Source organism: Gopherus flavomarginatus, chromosome 12 (genome assembly GCF_025201925.1).
Source record: "Gopherus flavomarginatus isolate rGopFla2 chromosome 12, rGopFla2.mat.asm, whole genome shotgun sequence".
NCBI lineage: Eukaryota > Metazoa > Chordata > Testudines > Testudinidae > Gopherus > Gopherus flavomarginatus.
In genome coordinates this window covers 25,517,821-25,538,054 of record NC_066628.1, presented here as the reverse complement: position 1 = coordinate 25,538,054, position 20,234 = coordinate 25,517,821, and the positions used below count along the sequence as shown (strand labels likewise).

The window sequence follows — 20,234 nt, the reverse complement described above, 5'->3', positions numbered from 1 at the left end:
TTTCCAATTTAACTAATAATTCCCCACGTGGAACTGTATCAAATGCCTTATTGAAATTGAGGTAAATTAGATCCACTGCATTTTCTTTGTCTAAAAAATCTGTTACCTTCTCAAAGAAGGAGATCAGGTTGGTTTGGCATGATCTACCTTTTGTAAAACCATGTTGTATTTTGTCCCAATTACCATTGACCTCAATGTCCTTAATTACTTTCTCCTTCAAAATTTTTTCCAAGACCTTACATACTACAGATGTCAAACTAACAGGTCTATAGTTACTCGGATCGCTTTTTTTCCCTTTCTTAAAAATAGGAACTATGTTAGCAATTCTCTAGTCATATGGTACTACCTCTGAATTTACTGATTCATTAAAAATTTTTGCTAATGGGCTTGCAATTTCATATGCCAGTTCCTTTAATATTCTTGGATGAAGATTATCTGGACCCTCCGATTTCGTCCCATTAAGCTGTTCGAGTTTGACTTCTACCTCGGATGTGGTAATATCTACCTCCATAGCCTCATTCCCATTTGTCATCCTACCATTATCCCTAAGCTCCTCATTAAAGACTGAGGCAAAGTATTTGTTTAGATATTGGGCCATGCCTAGGTTAACCTTAATTTCCATTCCATCCTCAGTGTTTAGCGGTCCCACTTCTTCTTTCTTTGTTTTCTTCTTATTTATATGGCTATAGAACCTTTTACTATTGGTTTTAATTCCCTTTGTAAGGTCCAACTCTCCATGGCTTTTGGCCTTTCTCACTTTATCCCTACATGTTCTGACCTCACTAAGGTAGCTTTCCTTGCTAATCCCTCCCATCTTCCACTCCTTGTAGGCTTTCTGCTTTTTCTTAATCACCTCTCTGAGATGCTTGTTCATCCAGCTTGGTCTACAACTCCTGCCTATGATTTTTTCCCCTTTTTTGGGATGCAGGCTTATGATGGTTTCTGCAACTTTGACTTGAAGTAATTCCAGGCCTCCTCTGCCTTTAGATCCACAAGTTCTTCAGTCCAATCCACTTCCCTAACTAATTTCCTTAATTCTTTAAAGTTAGCCCTTTTGAAGTCAAAAGCCCTAGTCCCAGATCTAATTTTGTTTATCCTTCCATCTAGTTTGACCTGAATTAGCTCATGATCACTCGAACCAAGGTTGTCACCGTCAACCATTTCTTCTATGAGGTCCTCACTATTCACCAAAACCAAATCTAAAATGGCATCCCCTCTTGTTGGTTCTTCAACTACTTGGTGAAGAAATCCATCAGCTATCACATCCAGAAAAATCTGAGCCCTATTATTGTTACTAGCACTTGTCCTCTAGTCTATATCTGGGAAGTTAAAGTCTCCCATGATCACACAATTCCCATTAGTGTTTACTTCATTAAAAACATTAAAGAGGTCTCTATCCATATCCAATTCAGATCCTGGCGGTCTATAGCACACCCAAGCACTATCTCAGGGGAGGCTCTAGTAGCTTTCTTTCCCAATGTGATTTTTGCCCAGACAGACTCTGTCTTATCCATTCCATCACTTCTTATTTCTTTACAGTTAACCTCATCATTGATATACAATGCTACTCCTCCACCTTTGCCTTTATTTCTGTTTTTCCTAAACAGCACATAGCCTTCAATACCTGTACTCTAGTCATGACTACTGTTCCACCATGTTTCTGTTATACTCATAATATCCGGTTTCACTTCCTGTACCAGAAGCTCTAATTCCTCCATTTTGTTACCTAGGCTCCTCGCATTAGTGTACAAACATTTAATTTTTACGATTTGGTTTCACTGATATTCTTTACCCAGTTAGGCACAGACATTCTACCACCAGTATTACCAATTAGACTGGTATCTATACTACCTTTCCTCCTTATGTCCATTCTCCTGCCCATGGCTGCATCTTCTCTTACTTTGTTTTCTTCCCTCTCAATGTTGAATTCCAGCGTGGAGATTACCTGGACATCTCTCAACCGTCTCCCCCAACTTCTAGTTTAAAGCTCTCTTAATCTAGGTGGTATCTAGTTTGCAAATGAGTTCCAGTTGTGTGTGACAAACACAGATTGTTCTCCACAATTACAGCACTTGCTCCTAGAGTGCTGAACACATTTTCTGAGAAAAGTCCATCTGCTACTGGCTTTAGCAATAATCATTAACAATGGGTCTGTTCAGTCATTTAGCACCGACTGTCAGATGCTGCCATGGAGTGATACCATTCAAAGCCCCATATGTTCTGATGAAGGTATTTTAGTGCTTATAGACCCAGATTATATTAAACTGATTTTTAAAGCCCATTAGTTTTTCAAAAGCATTTTTTCAAAAATGACTTAGGGTTGGATTTGTAAAGATATTAGGCACCTGATGAACCAAATGGAGGTCTAGTGGGATTTCCAAAGCAGGTTAGGCACCAGGGGCTAGAGCCCCAAAAAGATTTAGATGCCCAGCTGCTACTTTCATGAGGTACCTGAATCTGACATTTAAATGACACTGATACTCAAACCCTCTGTTAGGGGCTTTCCCTTCACCCTCTCCCCCGGTTCTTGTTACATAGACAGAAAGCAGATCAGAAGTCTAAAGCATAGACAATGCAATGTTTATTGAGGTTTGTTTCCAAGAAAGCATATTTTTAAGCCATTCACACCAGTCGGGCTTATCTCTATATGCCGATAGAGTCTGTTCCCCAGTGTTCCGTTCCCAGCTGGTGCCACAGAGCATTTACCCCATGTCCCCCTTCCCAGCTCTGATGCTGCAGAGCATTTACCCCGTGTCCCTCTTCCCAGCTCTGATGCTGCAGAGTCTTGCCTGTGTCTCTGTTTCCCATTCTCTACTTTCTGTTCTCGTTCCCCCCTTAACAAACATCATTCCAATTTTCCTTCCCCCCATTTCCTGTTTGACCTCAGTTTATATAATAATATTCTCAGCTATACCTTAACAAATCATTTTACTAAAATTTAACTAACCAATCCTAACATATTGTACCATAATTCTCTAACCAATTATATCCCACTATGCTAATTAACTTACACTTAGCAAAATTAATTATACAGCAGACAGAAACAATTAGAGAACCAGACAGATTAACAATAGAAAAGTGGGGACCATAAAGATAAAACAATACAGAAATGAGCGTTTCACAACCACAACCATTGATAAGTGATTTCTTGCAAGACAGGATGCTATTAAACTAGTTTTCTTTAACCATCATAAGATCTGTTTCTTTATCTAGTGATGATGGGCACTATGAGGACAGGATCATCTTCCTAACAGCCTAATACCACCTTATTTCAATGTGACTGGTTTGGAATGTGAGGATGTGATCCTTCGCTTCCCAACTTATGGCTGCCCCTGCTGCTTAGCCGAAGGCCTTAGCCTAAGAACAAGGCCTCAGACAATCCTAATGAGAGGAGGCCCATACACAGGCAGACTGTGATTTTGAATCTTTGGTTTTATACCCTTGTAACTAGCAAAGTGATAAAAATACAGCTAAGTTCTTAAAGTATATAGGCTTTTACAGGTAGGCTTGAATATCTATATTCTAACCCCTCCTTCCTTCCCCCGCCAGCTGTGCCTAACTTTGAAGGTGTCTAAGGATCCTATTCACCTAAATTTCTGCTGTGAAAACCCCCAGATGCCTAAATCCCTCAGGTGCTTCTCAATCTAAGTTTTCCCTGGCCTGTCTCACATCTGGCTGCCCCACTGCCCACTCAGCTTTGTTCCAAGCCTGTGCCACGTTTTGCTGGGGGGAGGGAGAGAAGGCCAAATTTGGTATTGTAACCCCATGGCACAATGCCACTCACTCAGCTCCCTTCCTCTACCATCACAATGGGGATGGGACACTGGGGCCTATGCAGAGTGCACAGAGCAGCAGTCCTGGAACCAGACCAGCTGGTGCTTCACCATCAACATTCAGGTGCAGCATGGGAAGCTGCTGTCAGTGCCCACATGGGGAAAGGAGCCAGGAGGGGGGCAGAGGGGGACTGGCAGGGGGCAGACATGGTGGGGGGTTGCCTAGAGCCCAGGGATGGGTTAATGCAGCCCTGCGAATACCCCGAGGAACCTGGTGCTGGTGGCCAAGCACTGACAGCTCCATGTCCCGAGTTAGGGGAGCAGAACTTGTAACTCAGGTCCAGGGCTAGTAGCCAGTGAGCCTGGTGTGGACACAAAAGACTGTCTCTGACTAACTGCTCCCTGTGCCCATCTGTTACCACAGTGACTCACATACAAACTCTGTGTCACTGAGAAACGTATTCTCTGTATCTCTGGGCTGCCTCACTAGGATCAGGAGCCATCACCCCTTGTCCCCATTGATACTGGGGACTCTCTGGAACAAACCCCAGTCTCCATAAAAAATCCCCTTTTCCTCCTTGCCTGGTATCTGGATGTCTCTCTTATGCCCATCATTGACACAGTGGCTTCTAAGCACGATGCTCCCTTAATGCTGAGACAAGCTGCCCCTGCCTAGGGTCTGTGGTGCCCCAGGAGGCAGGGTCTGGGGCAGGGGGCTGCAGTGCAATCGCTTGATCACTAGAACCCAGGAGCAGCTGGGATGCAACTCTGGGAGCGATCGCTGGGGTCACTAAGTCCAGGCAACAGGAAGTGAATTGCTCACCCTGCAGTGACTCTGGGATGCTGTGGGGAGCCTGCTCTCCTTGCCAGATCCCTGAGCCCTGGCGGCTGCTGCTGGGACTCCAGAGCCCTGGCTGCAGCCGGGAGAGGTGGATCTCGAGCAGTAATATTCCCCCTGCTCCCAGGAGCCTCTCCCAGTGCAGAGACCCCAGATTGGGGCCCCCCTTTCCAGGCCCCACCCCCTGCTCCCAGGGCGGGCACCTCTTGGAGGGAAGGTAAGAGAGACCATGGGCAGCATGTATAAGATGCTTGGGGAGCCTGTTTCCCCAAAATAAAAAAGGCTGCCAATGCAGGGGGCAAATGCCCAGCGCAGTGCTGATCAACTTCGTTTGGAGGAGTGCCAGCCCGCCGCCTTTGTGCACTGAAGCACAGGAAGCTCCCCTGCTCTGCCCAGAGACCCTTCCCCTACTCTGCCTTTCTCCCCCAAGGCCTGGCCCTCGGTCCGCCTCTTCTGATCCTTGCTCTGCCTCTTCCCCCAAGGCCCCGCCCACTGCTCACTCATCTCTGCCCCTACCCTCTCCCCCATTGCTCGCCCTTAAGCCAGGAAAAAAGTGATGGGGCCATGACCACCTGGCTGAGGTAGAGTGAGGGCAGGGCCTTGGGAGAAGAGGTGGGTGGTGGTGGGAAGAGGTGGAGTGAGGGCAGAGCCTTGGGGGCAGAGGCACAGTGGGGATGGGGTCTTGGGGGAAGAACTGGAGCATGGGCAAGGCCACGGTCCAGGTGATGGTGCCCCCCCCATTCTAGGGAGCTTCCGATGCTCCTGCTCTCAGGGTACAAAGGCCACTGGCTGGCACCCTTCCAAGGGGAAGTGACCTGCACTGCATCCAGCATTTGCCCCCTGCATGGCCAGCCTCTTTTATTTTGGGGAGACTTAGCCTCCCCAAGCCTCTTATTTGCACTGCCAATGATGAGAGACCATTCAGACAGGCTTGTTGGGAGATTTTATGAAGTGGAGCACCAACAAATCATGTTTGAATCTGTGACGGGCCAAGTAAAGTCCATATGCAGGGGTTAAACCTTCCCCTCTGGCTAAAGGAAGGAACACAGCTGCCTGTCCCAGAGTCCATGCACTGTAATTGTAGCCACTCTACCTTGAATGGTCCCTTACAATATGTACTAACTACATATGCTAACCGATCGGTTCCCATCTTGCATTTAGGGACATGGAGAAGAATAAAATTTTTAGCTGGGCTGTGATTTAAGTTAGAGCAGAGAGACTAGGATAATCAGAGTTAATGCTCAGGACTGGCAATCTGAAGACCAGTCATCTTCTATTCCTGGTTTTGTGACCATGAGCAAGTCTCTTCACCTCTGTGTGCCTCTGTTTTCCCAACTATAAAATAGAGATAATGAAGGTTTTATTATCCCTATTTTACAGAGTGGGAAACTGAGACACAGTTGGGGCCCGTCTACAATACAGGACTGTAGAGAGATTTGGAACCTGTTCAGTCTGATCCATCCCACAAAAACGCTAGGTTAAGGTGGCAGAATTTGATTTCCTACCTAGGACTTTGCCCCTTAGAATCATTAGGGACATTGGAGTTTGTCCTTTTTGTTTCCCTTTTCCTCTTTCTCTCTCTCCTTCCTCTTCTTCTCTTGCTTTTTTCCATTTTCCCTGCTTCCCTCCCTTCACCAAGGAGTGGTGTGAGGGGGGGAGGGGGGTTGATATTGTGGGAGGCCCTCACAAAGATGTGGGCTGGAATAGTGCTCTGAGTGTGTTCCCCTCTGGTGGTGACCTGAGCCATCCTTTGGGACATCCAGCGAGACCCCTCAGCCTCCCACCTCTCAGAGTCTCAATGCTGATTGGCCAAGCAGAGGGCTATTGACAGGGAGGAATCTCAGATTGTTTTGTTCTCTTTTCAGACCAGACAAATAAGTCACAACTGATCACATATTGCATTAGTCTTGCTGCTTCTCCCCAATAATTGTCTCTGAGCAGTTCATGATTCTCTGTATTGTTCTAGGTCTTCTAGAATACATGCTGAATAATTACTATGGGTCATAGCTCATTTGAGAGCACTTTGTTTTGATCAGTCAATGTATGAAATTCAAGATGTGATGGTTAGTTTGAAAGTCAGAACTCCTGAGTCCTGTTCCTAACTCTGCCACTGACTGGTTGTGTGACCTAAGACAAGTCGATTCAGCTTTCTCAGCCTGAGTTTCTCCCTGTCCCAGATAAGGAAAACAATCCTCTCCTGCCTACCTCATGGTGGGTGGAGAATGGTGAGCTGGAAGGATCCATTTGAGAGGGTCAGTAGGAGCAGCAGTGCATAATGTCAGGTGTCCTATCACATTGAGTTATATCAGATTATGACATAATCTACTATCTGAAATACTCTATTGCATTTGTGTTTTATTACTTTAAAATGGTTAAGAACAGCAACTACTTAGCACAGACTGAAGCATCTTATCGAATTTTCTAGCTCAAAGTCTCTCCTCACTGCATAGCAGATGGGGCAAGACATGCTGGAGTCCACCTGCTCCAAAGCAGCTGTGGTGGAGAGGATTGTGGTGAGTGAGACAAGATGCCCAGCAGCTGGAGGGAGAAGAAAGACATGGGACGGGCAGGGGCCTCCCTTGAGCCAATGGATGGGGAAGGAATGGTGCTGGAGGAAGCTGCAGAGGGCAGGGATTGCTGGGGCTGAGGATTGGGGAGAAGACAATGGAGAAATTCTGAGACTGGTCACATTGCTCTACAGCCAAAATGCTTCTGAAATAAATGTAGTCCACCTTTACTAATTCTGGGTCACTGAGAATGAAAAGGATGCTTAAAATTGTTGATTGGCTCTAGTTTTCAAGATACACTATTGAGTCAGTATATACGACCCTTGACTTGGGAATGGTGGAGGATAAGTGAGTTATAAAGGGAAGGGATCTCAATTTAAACCAGAAATGACTAAAATACATCTTTGACTGGATCTATGAATAAATCTATGACTGGGTTTGGACAGTACTTGCTTTTTAGGCAAAACAATGAATGATGCAATCTGAAGTTAGTATTGCGTCATACATGATATGGATTGCATCATGTTATTCCTAGAAGTCATGGATGATGCAATCATAACGAAGCTTACATCACTCTGCTGAACAAATTGCCCTATATCAGCTCTAGAAATCATACAGTGTCATGCTCTCTTATTTGTCGGTGTTTGATTTTGCAAAGGGACACATTTCTGTTTAGCCAAAGTGAGCAGAGATGTCTTGTACTTGTGTGAACAGTGCAGATAACTTCTGCTATGTTTGTGGTGAAGTGACTTTTGCATCACAAAAGCGCAGTATAACCACTATGGTTAAGAAAGCCTATCACCTTTATTTTGGCAGTAAAATTGGAGATCAGGACAAGAGGTGAGCCCCACACATATGCTGCAACACTTGTGCAACAAATCTTTGCCAGTGGTTGAACAGGAAAAGGAAATCTATGCCTTTTGCAGTGCCAATGATTTGGAGAGAGCCAACAGATCATACCAGCAATTCTTACTTCTGCATGGTGCCTCCAGTTGGGAAAGGTGTGTCAAAGAAGAAAAAGTGGACTGTGCATTATCCAAACATTCCATCAGCTATACGCCCAGTACCCCACGGAGAAGGACTGCTGGTTCCTGATGCACCAGAATCATTCTCACTTGAGTCAGATGAGGAAGAGGAAGAGGATGAAACTTCTGGTCCTGAACCATCAATGTCACAGGACCCACATTTTCTCCCATCCTCCTCCTCTGAACTACACCTCATAACACAAGGTGAACTGAATGACCTTGTCAGGGATTTTGAACTACCCAAGAGTAAGGCAGAGCTGTTGGGCTCCAGACTACAGCAGTGGAGTGGAATCTCCTGGCAGGCTATCAGGGCAAATGGAGCCCATCAATGCTTGCAGACTATTGCTGGACAGTGACAAGAGATGCTCCATTTAATGAATACAAGAGACAAGCCAAGAAGCGCCGAGTAGACACTGAATAGGACTAAACTATGTACATAATAGGGTTTTGCCTTTTGTTTCATAATAAATTTTATTTATATAACCCTTTTGCTGATTTTTAAAGTGTTACATAAACAGGACAGGTGAAATATTATCATGTAAAGCAACCATAAACACATGAAAAGACCTAGATTTACAATTTATGATTAAAACTACTATCTACACAATATACATAGACATAAAATGTAAAAACTTATTATCTTAGAAACAGTAGCCAATCAGTTGTTTTAATTGTCATATTTGAATTCAGCACATCAAAATACATAATAAATATCACATTTTATCTCTGAAGCAGACGACTTCTCAAAAATTGTAGACCAGTGTCATTAGTGGGCAGTGCGGGAATTGTGGACTGGAAGGACAGCTGAGGCTGCGGCACAGTTGACTCGTGCCTCCCCATAGTTGTGGGGTCACAATCTGAAGGGGAGGACACATGCCCACCTCTCCTTTTTTCAGTGCCCCCCCACCCCTGCCCTGTGTGCAGCCTGGGGCTGCCATGTCCTACCATCCAATCTTACCTGCGGGGAGGTGAGGGGGCTCAGTCTTTCTTCTGCTGCCCGCCCCCCGGCACATTTGGCTGCTCTCCTTGGCACCTGGGTGGGGAAGGGGAGGGAGCTGTTGCTTCTCATGCGGCTCACACTGGCTGCTCTGGGTTGCTGCTTTGTGCAGTGCAGCAGCTGTCTGAGAGACCCTGGAGGTGGCAGCCCACTCCCTGCCTGGGCCCGGCTGCTGGAGATAGGCAGCGAGCAAGCTGGAAACGTGCTGGGGGGACAGGGGGCTCTGGCTCCCTCGGGCCCTGTCCCCAGCAGCCAGGCTTGGGCTGGCGTGGGCCGCTGCCTCCCCAGCCAGGCTCTCTCAGACAGCTCCTGCACTGCCCAGAGCAGTGACCCTCAGTGGTCGGCGTGAGAAGCAGCTGGTCCTGTTTCCTCCACACCATGCCCAGGCCCAGATGCCAGGGACAGGGCTGAGTGTGCCGGGGGCAGGTGCAGTGGGATGACAGAGAACCTCTCCCTTCCCTCCAGCAGGTCAATCTGGGGGACACGACCCCACATGCCCCGCCATGCATCGCCTCTGGTCCCAGCTCAGTAGTTGGGATGGTGTTGGATGGGAGGCAGTTTGGAAAGGTAGGAGGGAATAAGGGGAAGGGGAACCAAGCTGGGAGGGAATCCTTGGAAGGGGCCACTTTTGATGGGCAGGAAGGAATTGGAGGAGGGGAGGCAGTGTGTGTGTGTGATCCTGGTGGCTGTATGGGGCACAGTGTAATCTCCTCCTTGCTGGGAAGTGTCAGTGGGGCCTGACTCTCACACACTCCTTTGGGGCTCACAGGAGCTGACTGAAGAGCTGCCCAGTAACTCTGTACCCAGTGCCATCCTTGCCAATTGCCCGATCACTGGGCACAGCCTCAAGTACCAAGACCTTCCGTCCTGGCTCCCCTAACTGCTCAGACTTAGGGCTGGGAGTCACTGCCTTTCCCACTCCCAGGCCACCTCCCAAGTGGCTCCTCTGATGGAGATGGCAGGAATATTCGCTCTCTCCTGGCTGGGCTGATGGGCAATGGGTACTATAGGCCAGGGGAGGCTGTGCCTCTCTAAACAGCCAGGTGTGGCCCTGCCCACACTCCGTGCACAGGGGCTGGGGAGACTGGGGCCACGCAGCCCTCCCTCCCAGCGCTCCGGGGCTGGGGAGTCTGGGGCCATGCAGCCCACCCTCCCAGAGCTCCAGGGCTGGGGAGACTGGGGCCCTCCAGCCCGCCATCCTGGGGCTCCAGGGCTGGGGAGACTGGGGCAGCACAGCCCGCCCTTCCAGGGCTCGGGACACTGCGGTCGTCCAGACCGCCCTCTTGGTGCTCCGGGGCTGGGGAGACTGGGGCCGTCCAGCCCGCCCTCTCAGTGCTCCGGGGCTGGGGAGACTGAGGCCGCGCAGCCTGCCCTCTCGGTGCTCTGGGGATGGGGGCACTAGCCTGGGGCAGAGGCTGGCAGATCCGGTGGGGGGCTCAGGGCTCTAGCCGGGGATGGGGCCACAGGCAGAATGGGCAGGGCAGGGGGCTAGCCTCCTGCAGCAGGCAGTTCACGTGCCACCCATGGCTGGGCTATTATTTTAACTCTAGTAATGTTACAATGTCCTTGGTGAGAGGCTCCCTCCTGGGGTCATATTCAGGAGCACAGATGCTGATTTTATTTTTCCCAGTGGGTGCTCCACTCCGAGTCCCCACTCCTGTTCAGCCTCATCCCCTGAGGCCCTGCCCTCACTCCGCCTGTTCCTGTCCTCACTCCACCCCCTCCCCTGAGGCCCCGACCACTCATTCCTCTCCACCCCCTCGGAGTGCCTCCTGCCAGCTACTCACTGATCCACGGCCAGCCCTAGGGTCAGCTGAACAGCTGATTGGTGGCCAGCCCTGGAGCCACCGAACAGCTGTTCGGCAGCCAGCTTTGGGGGCCACCCAGCAGCTGATCAGTGGACAGCTCTGGGGCTGCGGAAACAATGTGGCTAGTGGGTGCTGACCACTCCCTATTATTTTTCTGTGGGTGGTTGAGCCCTGGAGTAACCACAGAGTTGGTGCCTATGTACAGAAGGAGCAGCAGGATCCAGGGAACAGGCATTATTCCAACTCTGCCATTGACTGTCTGTGAGGCCTTGGCTTTGTCATTCCCTGGCTCAGTGCCTCCATTTCCATTCTCACCATATGTGCCTTTTTCTCTGCAGTTTCATGCCCATGCTGTCACTGCATGATCTAATACTGGCTCCTCTCTCTCGCCAACATGATGAAACCTGACTTGGATTCAGAGCTGGAGACCCACCTTCTGTGAGCTGCCCTGCTTGGTGTCTTCACCATGGGCACGGAGAAGGACACCACCCACGTCCAGGTAGAGCATCCTTCTGCTCTTCCATGCCAGGAAAGAAGTGGCCCCTGACCCCTGCTCCCTTGATTTACCGGAGCTAGAGACTGAGGTGGAGTGGGCAGAGATGGAAAAAGGCTGCATGGTTGGAATCTCCCCTCCAGGGATGATTACATTACCCCTCTGTGGGAGCATTCCTTCCTTCCATATGCCGTGTTCTGCCCAGCAGCCCAGCTTCCATCCATAGCAGCTGGACTGTTCCATACTGTGCTGCCTATGAGGTCCTCCGCAGAGGCCTACTAAGGGTATGGATTGAAGAACCAGCTGTTGTCCTGCCATTAACCCTTGCTAATTGCCTTCAGTGGGACGTGAATGAGAGCAGCCAGGATACGTGATTGAGATCTCACCAGTGCTTCACAGAGGACCATCTTACCATCCTGCAGCAGGTGTGGCCCCCGTTTCCCTAACTCTGACCCATGGCTCTCCCTTCCTTTGCAGGCTCTGCACAAGGTCTTGGCAGACCATCTGAATGCCATGCTGGGGAACCTGCAGGCAGAGTTCCCAGACACAGACAGGCTCCAATACATCTTGGAGGCGAGCTCAATAATGAGGAATGGGGGCAATTTTATCTTAACACTGGGGAGGACTGGAAGATCAATTTTCCAATCTGTCCTTCTAGTCTACACCCCACTGGGCCATCGTTGGTCAGGGCAGTCAGTGCAATGCAGTGTTGGGCCCTTCCTCCTTCAGGGACAGGGGAAGAAGCTCGGATTTTAAGCCAGGGCTCTGCCTGGTTCTACTGAGTGGTAACTACAGGGCCCCGACGGGCTTGGGGAATGAGAACCTCAATGCCCCCGTTCCTTCATGAGATCCAGGAGATAGTCCTCGCACAAAAATCACAGGCTCCTTCCTAGAGAAACAGGAGAATCCCAAGGGAGTCCTATCGGCAATGAGATTCCTCTGGGGGGACTATCCTCACAGTCACTCCCTTCATCTGACCAAGGACTTTAGAGCCTGGAAGGGGGTGTGTCTCATAGACTTAAAGGTCAGAAGGGACCATTATGATCATCTAGTCTGACCTCCTGCACAAAGCAGGCCACAGAATCCTACCCATCCACTTCTATAACAAACCCTGAACCTATGTCTGAGTTATTGAAGTCTTCAAATTGTGGTTTGAAGACCTCAAGCTGCAGAGAATCCTCCAGCAACTGACCCATGCCTCATGCTGCAGAGGAAGGCAAAAAACCTCCAGGGCCTCTGCCAATCTGCCCTGGAAGAAAATTCCTTCCTGACCCCAAATATGGCGATCAGCTAAATCCTGAGCGTGTGGGCAAGACTCACCAGCCAGCACCCAGGAAAGAATTCTCTGTAGTAACTCAGATCCCATCCCATCGCAGACCACTGGGCATACTTACCTGCTGATAATCAAAGATCAATTGTCAAAATTAATTGCCAAAATTAGGCTATCCCTTCCATAAATTTATCAAGCTTAGTCTTAAAGCCTTATATGTCTTTTGCCCCCACTACTCCCCTTAGAAGGCTGTTCCAGAACTTCACTCCTCTAATGGTTAGAAACCTTCATCTAATTTCGATTCTAAACTTCCTAGTGTCCAGTTTATACCCATTTGTTCTTGTTTCCACACTGGTATTAAGCTTAAATAATTCCTCTCCTTCCCTAATATTAATCCCTCTGATATATTTATAAAGAGCAAGCATATCCCCCCTCAACCTTCTTTTGGTTAGGCTAAACAAGCCAAGCTCTTTGAGTGTCCTTTCATAGGACAGGTTTTCCATTCCTCGGATCATCCTAGTAGCCTCTCTCTGAACCTGTTCCAGTTTGAATTCATCCTTCTTAACCATAAGAGACAAGAACTGCACACAGTATTCCAGATGAGGTCTCACCAGTGCCTTATATAACGTTACTAAAACCTCCTTATCTTTGCTGGAAATAACTCGCCTGATGCATCCTAAAACTGCATTAGCTTTTTTAACGGCTATATCACATTGGCGGCTCATAGTCATCCTGTGATCAACCAATACTCCGAGGTCCTTCTCCTCCTCTGTTACTTCCAACTGATGTGTCCCCAATTTACAACTAAAATTCTTAGTAGTAATCCCTAAATGCATGACCTTGCACTTTTCATTATTAAATTTCATCTTATTACTATTACTCCAGTTTACAAGGTCATCCAGATCTTCCTGTATAATATCCTGGTCCTTCTCTGTGTTAGCAATACCTCCCAGCTTTGTGTCATCTGCAAACTTTATTAGCACATTCCCGCTTTTTGTGCCAAGGTCAGTAATAAAAAGGTTAAATAAGATTGGTCCCAAAACTGATTCCTGAGGAACTCCACTAGTAACCTCCTTCCAGCCTGACAGTTCACCCTTCAGTACGACCCGTTGTTGTCTCCTCTTTAACCAGCTCCTTATCCACTTTTCAATTTTCATATTGATCCTCATCTTTTCCAATTTAACCAATGTAGAACCGTGTCAAATGCCTTACTGAAATTGAGGTAAATTAGATCTACTGCATTTCCTTTGTCTAAATAATCTGTTACCTTCTCAAAGAAGGAGATCAGGTTGGTTTGGCACGATCTACCTTTTGTAAAACCATGTTGTAATTTGTCCAAATTACCATTGACCTCAATGTCCTTAACTACCTTCTCCTTCAAAATTTTTTCCAAGACCTTACATACTACTGATGTCAAACTAATAGGCCTATAGTTACTCGGATCTCTTTTTTTCTTCTCTCTTAAAAATAGGACTATGTTAGCAATTCTCCAGTCATACGGTACAACCCCTGAGTTTACCAATTCATTAAAAATTCTTGCTAATAGGCTTGCAATTTCATATGCCAGTTCCTTTAATATTCTTGGGTGAAGATTATCTGGGCCCTCTGATTTTGTCCCATTAAGCTGTTCGAGTTTGGCTTCTACTTCAGATGTGGTAATATCCACCTCCATATCCTCATTCCCGTTTGTCATCCTTCCATTATCCCTAAGCTCCTCATTAAAGACTGAAGCAAAGTATTTATTTAGATATTGGGCCATGCCTAGGTTATCCTTAACCTCCATTCCATCCTCAGTGTTTAGCGGTCCCACTTCTTCTTTCTTTGTTTTCTTCTTATTTATATGGCTATAGAACCTTTTACTATTGGTTTTAATTCCCTTTGCAAGGTCCAACTCTACATGGCTTTTAGCCTTTCTCACTTTATCCCTACATGTTCTGACCTCACTAAGGTAGCTTTCCTTGCTAATCCCACCCTTCTGCTTTTTCTTAATGACCTCTCTGAGATGCTTGTTCATCCAGCCTGGTCTGCAACTCCTGCCTATGGTTTTTTCCCCTTTCTTGGGATGCAGGCTTATGATGGTTTCTGCAACTTTGACTTGAAGTAATTCCAGGCCTCCTCTGCCTTTAGATCCACAAGTTCTTCAGTCCAATCCACTTCCCTAACTAATTTCCTTAATTCTTTAAAGTTAGCCCTTTTGAAGTCAAAAGCCCTAGTCCCAGATCTAATTTTGTTTATCCTTCCATCTAGTTTGAACTGAATTAGCTCATGATCACTCGAACCAAGGTTGTCCCCGTCAACCATTTCTTCTATGAGGTCCTCACTACTCACCAAAACCAAATCTAAAATGGCATCCCCTCTTGTTGGTTCTTCAACTACTTGGTGAAGAAATCCATCAGCTATCACATCCAGAAAAATCTGAGCCCTATTATTGATACTAGCACTTGTCCTCCAGTCTATATCTGGGAAGTTAAAGTCTCCCATGATCACACAATTCCCATTAGTGTTTACTTCAGTAAAAACATTAAAAAGGTCTCTATCCATATCCAAATCAGATCCCGGCGGTCTGTAGCACACCCCAAGCACTATCTCAGGGGAGGCTCTATTAGCTTTCTTTCCCAGTGTGATTTTTGCCCAGACATACTCTGTCTTTCCATTCCATCACTTCTTATTTCTTTACAGTTAACCTCATCCTTGATATACAATGCTACTCCTCCAACTTTGCCTTTATTTCTGTCTTTCCTAAACAGCACACAGCCTTCAATACCTGTACTCGAGTCATGACTACTATTCCACCATGTTTCTGTTATACTTATAATATCAGGTTTCACTTCCTGCACCAGTAGCTCTAGTTCCTCCATTTTGTCACCTAAGCTCCTCACATTAGTGTACAGACATCTTAATTTTTGCCGTTTGTCTTTACTGACATTCTTTACCCGGTTGGGCACAGACATTCTACCACCAGCATCACCTATTAGACTGGTATCTACACTACCCTTCCTCCTTAGGTCACTTCTTCTGTCCACGGCTGTATCCTCTCTTACTTTGTTTTCTTCCCTCTCAAGGTTAAATTCTGGCGTGGGGATTACCTGGACATCTCCCAACCATCTCCCCCAAATTCCTAGTTTAAAGCTCTCTTAATCAGTTGGGCGAGCCTCCATCCTAGAAGTCTATGTCCCTCCTTATTCAGGTGAAGTCCATCCCGAGAGAACAGTCTTCTGTCCATAAATGCTTCCCAGTGGCCGTACATCCCAAAGCCCTCCTTATAGCATCACTGCCTGAGCCATCTATTGATAGCCATAATCTTGTCACACCTTTGTTGCCCTTCTCTAGGAACCAGCAGAATCCCACTGAAGATCACCTGAGCCTCGATTTCCTTAAGTGTCTTCCCCAGTCTGGTATAGTCTCCCTTGATACGTTCCAGCGAGAATCTAGCCGTATCATATGTTCTCACATGAAGGACAATAAACGGATTCTTCCTCGCTCCCGCTAGGATCCTTTTCAGCCTCAGGTCCACATCCTGTATCTTAGCACCCGGCAGACAGCACACCCTTCTGTTCTCTGGATCAGCTCTAGTTACAGGCCTATCTATTCTTCTCAGTAAGGAATCCCGTCATGTAGACCTGCCTTTTCCTGGTAACAGTGCGATTCTCCGGTCTATCCCCTGCTCCCACTGGCTGCAAGTCCTCTCGATTCCTAATCGCCCTTGCAATCCTCCGCAACCCTTCCCGTATCCTCCTGGGGCTCATATTTGGTGTTGTCTCCATTGACTCCTCCCCTCTTCCTGTAGGACTAGCAGCTCTTCTTTTTCCTTGCCCTCTCTCCTTCAGCGACCACCTGCTGTGCCCCTTCTTCATTTTCCAACTCTGCAAACCTGTTCCTGAGTTCTATTTCTCCCTCGCTGGCCCGTCTTTTCCTCTGCCTGGTTCTCTTAGTCACATGCTTCCACCGTCCACGTTCCTCACCCAGTAGTCTCTCCTCAGAATTCTTAGGTCCTGCTTTCATCTGCAAGTCTGAGCTTATCCCTTCAGCCTCCTCATGTCTTTCTTCCATCATCTGCTCGAACCCCCTTCTAAACTCGACCAGAGTTTCCACCTGCATCTCCAGTCCTCAGATCTTTTCTTCCATCAGCTGTCTCCTTCCTGATGAGCTGTTCATGAATATTGGGTTCAGAGATGGGACCAGCCCTGACACTGAACGTTCTTCCAGTCTAGAGAGACAATGACAAGTTGTGACGTGCAGCATATAAGCATTGTCCTGGATGCAACAATTCCCTTCTAAAGCTCTGTGATCAATGAATCAGATATTCCTCCCTGGGCACAATGTCTCAGCCCCATGGGGATAGGGTCATTTGCCCAGCATCTATGCCTACCCATTGATCCTGAACTGCCTCCTTCCCCCACAGCACATCAACTCCACAGTATCCCAGGAGAGAGCCAGAGCCCTAAGGAAGAGTACAGCCTTGCTCAGATTCACCATCACTCTCCCTGAATTTGACGTAAGCGACCTCTGACCACAGCTTCCTGACTCCAGACGTAGGTGGTCTGGCTCCAACAGGCTGCAGGATCTGCTGCTGCAGGGGTTTAGGGTTGGGAGTGTTCCCTGTGGGGAGGGGGAGTCAGAGCAGGGAATGAAATAGGCTTGAGTCAAGTTCTTTTCCTGGTTCAGTGGTGACCCTGGGCCTTTAAGGGGACCATGCTCCAACCCCTGCTCCAGCCAGGGTCATGACAGGCTTTGGGTCCCTTATTGACAACCTGGAGCAGCTGGGGATGCAAGTCTACATGGAGGGCCCTGCCCACTTCCCTTTGCTCCAGGCTCCCTTGGGGGCAGGGAGAACTAAGGGTCTAGCTAAGGGGTCGGCAACCTTTCAGAAGTGATGTGCCAAGTCTTCATTTATTCACTCTAATTTAAGGTTTTGCGTGCCAGTAAATACATTTTAATGGTTTTAGGTCTCTTTCTATAAGTCTATAATATATAACTAAATTATTGTTGTGTGTAAAGTAAATAAGGTTTTTAAAATGTTTAAGAAGCTTCATTTAAAATTAAATTAAAATGCAGAGCCCCCTGGACCAGTGGCCAGGACCCAGGCAGTGTGAGTGCCACTGAAAATCAGCTCGGGTGCTGCCTTCAGCACGTGTGCCATAGGTTGCCTACCCCACTCTAGCCCTAGCTCCTCTCCCCCAGCATCTCCTGCAGAAGGATTCAGGGAAGAGAGACTCCTGGCCTAGAGGAGACTAGAAGCTGCGGGTAGGATGCCTGCAGAGACCCCAGGGAAGGTAGGAAGGAGCTTAGGGCACAGTTAGTCAGCAAACCCTGACTCTTCTTGCCTAGCTTGACAGCCCTGAGCTGGAACCCAGTGGAGGGGGTAGGCCTGGGTTCCCCTAACATCCCCCCCGCCCCCCGCCGATGGACTTCAGAACAGAGAAGATGTCCAGATTACTGGACTCCACAAGTGGACTGACAGTTGCACTGAGCTGAGTGAGCCACAGCCACACCCACGCCCCCCAGGTTGGTGAGGGGAATTACCTTTGCACTGATGAATCACCTTCCAGAACCAGACAGCTCAGAAGGGGGAGAGACTTACCTTGGGAGATCCTGGATCAGGGTGCAGAAGTCCAGACTGCAGGAGATATTCTGGTAGCAGCAGCTACCCCATGTGCCCAGTGGCAAGGGAGCGTCCGGGCTCCCATATTGACCACCTTTTTTCATGGAGGGGACACTGACCCCTTTTCCCTCCCTTGGAGAGAACAGAAACATTATAAGCCCTGAGCCAAGGGAGTGCCACTCACAGGCAACCAGAGGTGGGTTGAAGACCCTTTATTTTGTGGGGACATTGGACTGTGTACATTTTGTTGGACTCTATTAACCCAGAACTGAGGAAATTGTGAAAATTTAAATTGACAAAAAAAATTTAAAAACCTGCAAAATTAAATATCAGTGTTATCCATCAAAATTATTTAAAAACATAACAAGTGACTTTTACCAAGACTATTCATAGCTCAGGGTTTAGAGCTCTCTCCTGAGACATGGGAGACCCTTGTTCAGATCTTTTCTCCCCATGAGAGAGAGAGGGGACATTGAATCCTGGACTCCCACATCCTGGTTGAGTACTTTAAATACTGTAAGTGAGGCAGCAGCACCATGACCTCTTCCTCCTCTGGTGCCTTGTTTTTATGCAGAATAACCTAAGCACCTAACTCCAGGAAAGGGGTTCCCAGCATCTTCCTCCAGGCCCGACTAAGTTCCAGAGAGGGGTGGGGCTTAGGACACACCCCTCTCATGGGCATTTCCCATTGGCTAGCTTTGGTGTGGCGCTGCCCAGCTTGCTGGTTTTTGTGGATCCCAGTCTCAGGCATCTCCTTCTCCCCATTCGTTGTACAGGGAGCCTGGGTGCCTAACTCAGGCTTTGTGGGTTCTAGGATTTTCTTGCTGCCTAAAAGTTTGGTGCTGTGAGGTCCCTTTGTGGCTCCAGGCCTTAGTTCCTTTAGTTCTTAGCTAGAGTATGCGAGTCTCACCCCTGCCCCCAGGAGTGTAACACTGCCTAGAGTCTCACCTCAGTTCAGCAAGCTCCAGTCTGTATCAGGGAGGGGACCATCCAAGTGTTGCTCCAGGCTGAGACCATCCAGGTTGCTCCAGGCTGAGAAGGAAATCCAGGGGCAGCTCCTCTCCCGAGGAGCCATGACTGCTGCCAATCCAACTGAGTCTGCAGGAAGAAACTCATTGTCCCATCTGTCTGGAGTTAAAGTCCTGCTGTCCATAGACTGCAGACAATTTCTGCTGGGCCTGCAGCACCCAGTGCTCAATGACCTATCAAACTGGGCCGCACATGTGAGACAGGCCAGGGAACACTTAATTTGAGGAGCGTGCCGGGGCTGAGGTATGAAATAGGGGTCTGGCTGCCTAGACTGAGGCAGTAGAGAGCATGCCCAGTAGCAGATTGTTAGGCATCAGGGTGATTTCAACCTCATAAATTTAGGTGTATAGGGGCTTTAGACACCTACACAGCTAGGCAGCCACTGAGTAGTGGTTTGTGGATTGGCAGCATCTAAATATCAGATTCAGGCACCTAAGGTGAAAGTAGTGGCCAGGCACCTAAATCTTATTTTGGATCTAGCCCCTGGTGCCTAGCTTGCTTTGAACACCCCACTGGGCCCTTATCTGCATCGTAGGTGCCTGATACCTTTAAAAACCCAGCCCTATGTCATTTTTGAAAAGATGCTTTTGAAAAACTTATCCAAAATCTAATAGGCTTTAAAAATGAGTTTAATATAGTCTGGGCCCACAAGCACTAAAATACCGTAATCGGAAGAGTATGGGGCTTTGAATGGTATCACTCCATGGCAGTGTCTGCTTAATTTTACTACTACCAATAGCCCCATTGACTGGAAGGGGTCTGAGCTAGAATTAGGCAGCTGGTAAAGATGAGAGAGTGGGAGTCCTGGGCTGAAACCCAGCTCAGAGATCAGAATCACTTAAGAATTGTGAATATACTGTTTGCAATTGAGCCTATGACAGGGTAGAGGTGA

The 20,234-nt window shown here is 47.8% G+C and overlaps 1 long non-coding RNA gene across 3 annotated transcripts; it reads right to left on the bottom strand.

The window, feature by feature from the left end:
* Positions 1-361: 361 nt before the first annotated feature.
* On the bottom strand, positions 362-19,325 carry LOC127032623 (uncharacterized). 3 transcript variants are annotated; one of them, XR_007768841.1, is made up of 4 exons: positions 19,262-19,325; positions 18,293-18,445; positions 14,705-16,918; positions 362-853 (listed from the first exon to the last, which is right to left on the bottom strand). It is a non-coding gene; the product is annotated as an uncharacterized LOC127032623 (long non-coding RNA). The 3 variants fall into 3 exon arrangements; XR_007768840.1 differs by having other exon boundaries at positions 14,705-18,445; XR_007768842.1 differs by lacking the exon at positions 18,293-18,445.
* Between the last annotated feature and the right edge of the window lie 909 nt (positions 19,326-20,234).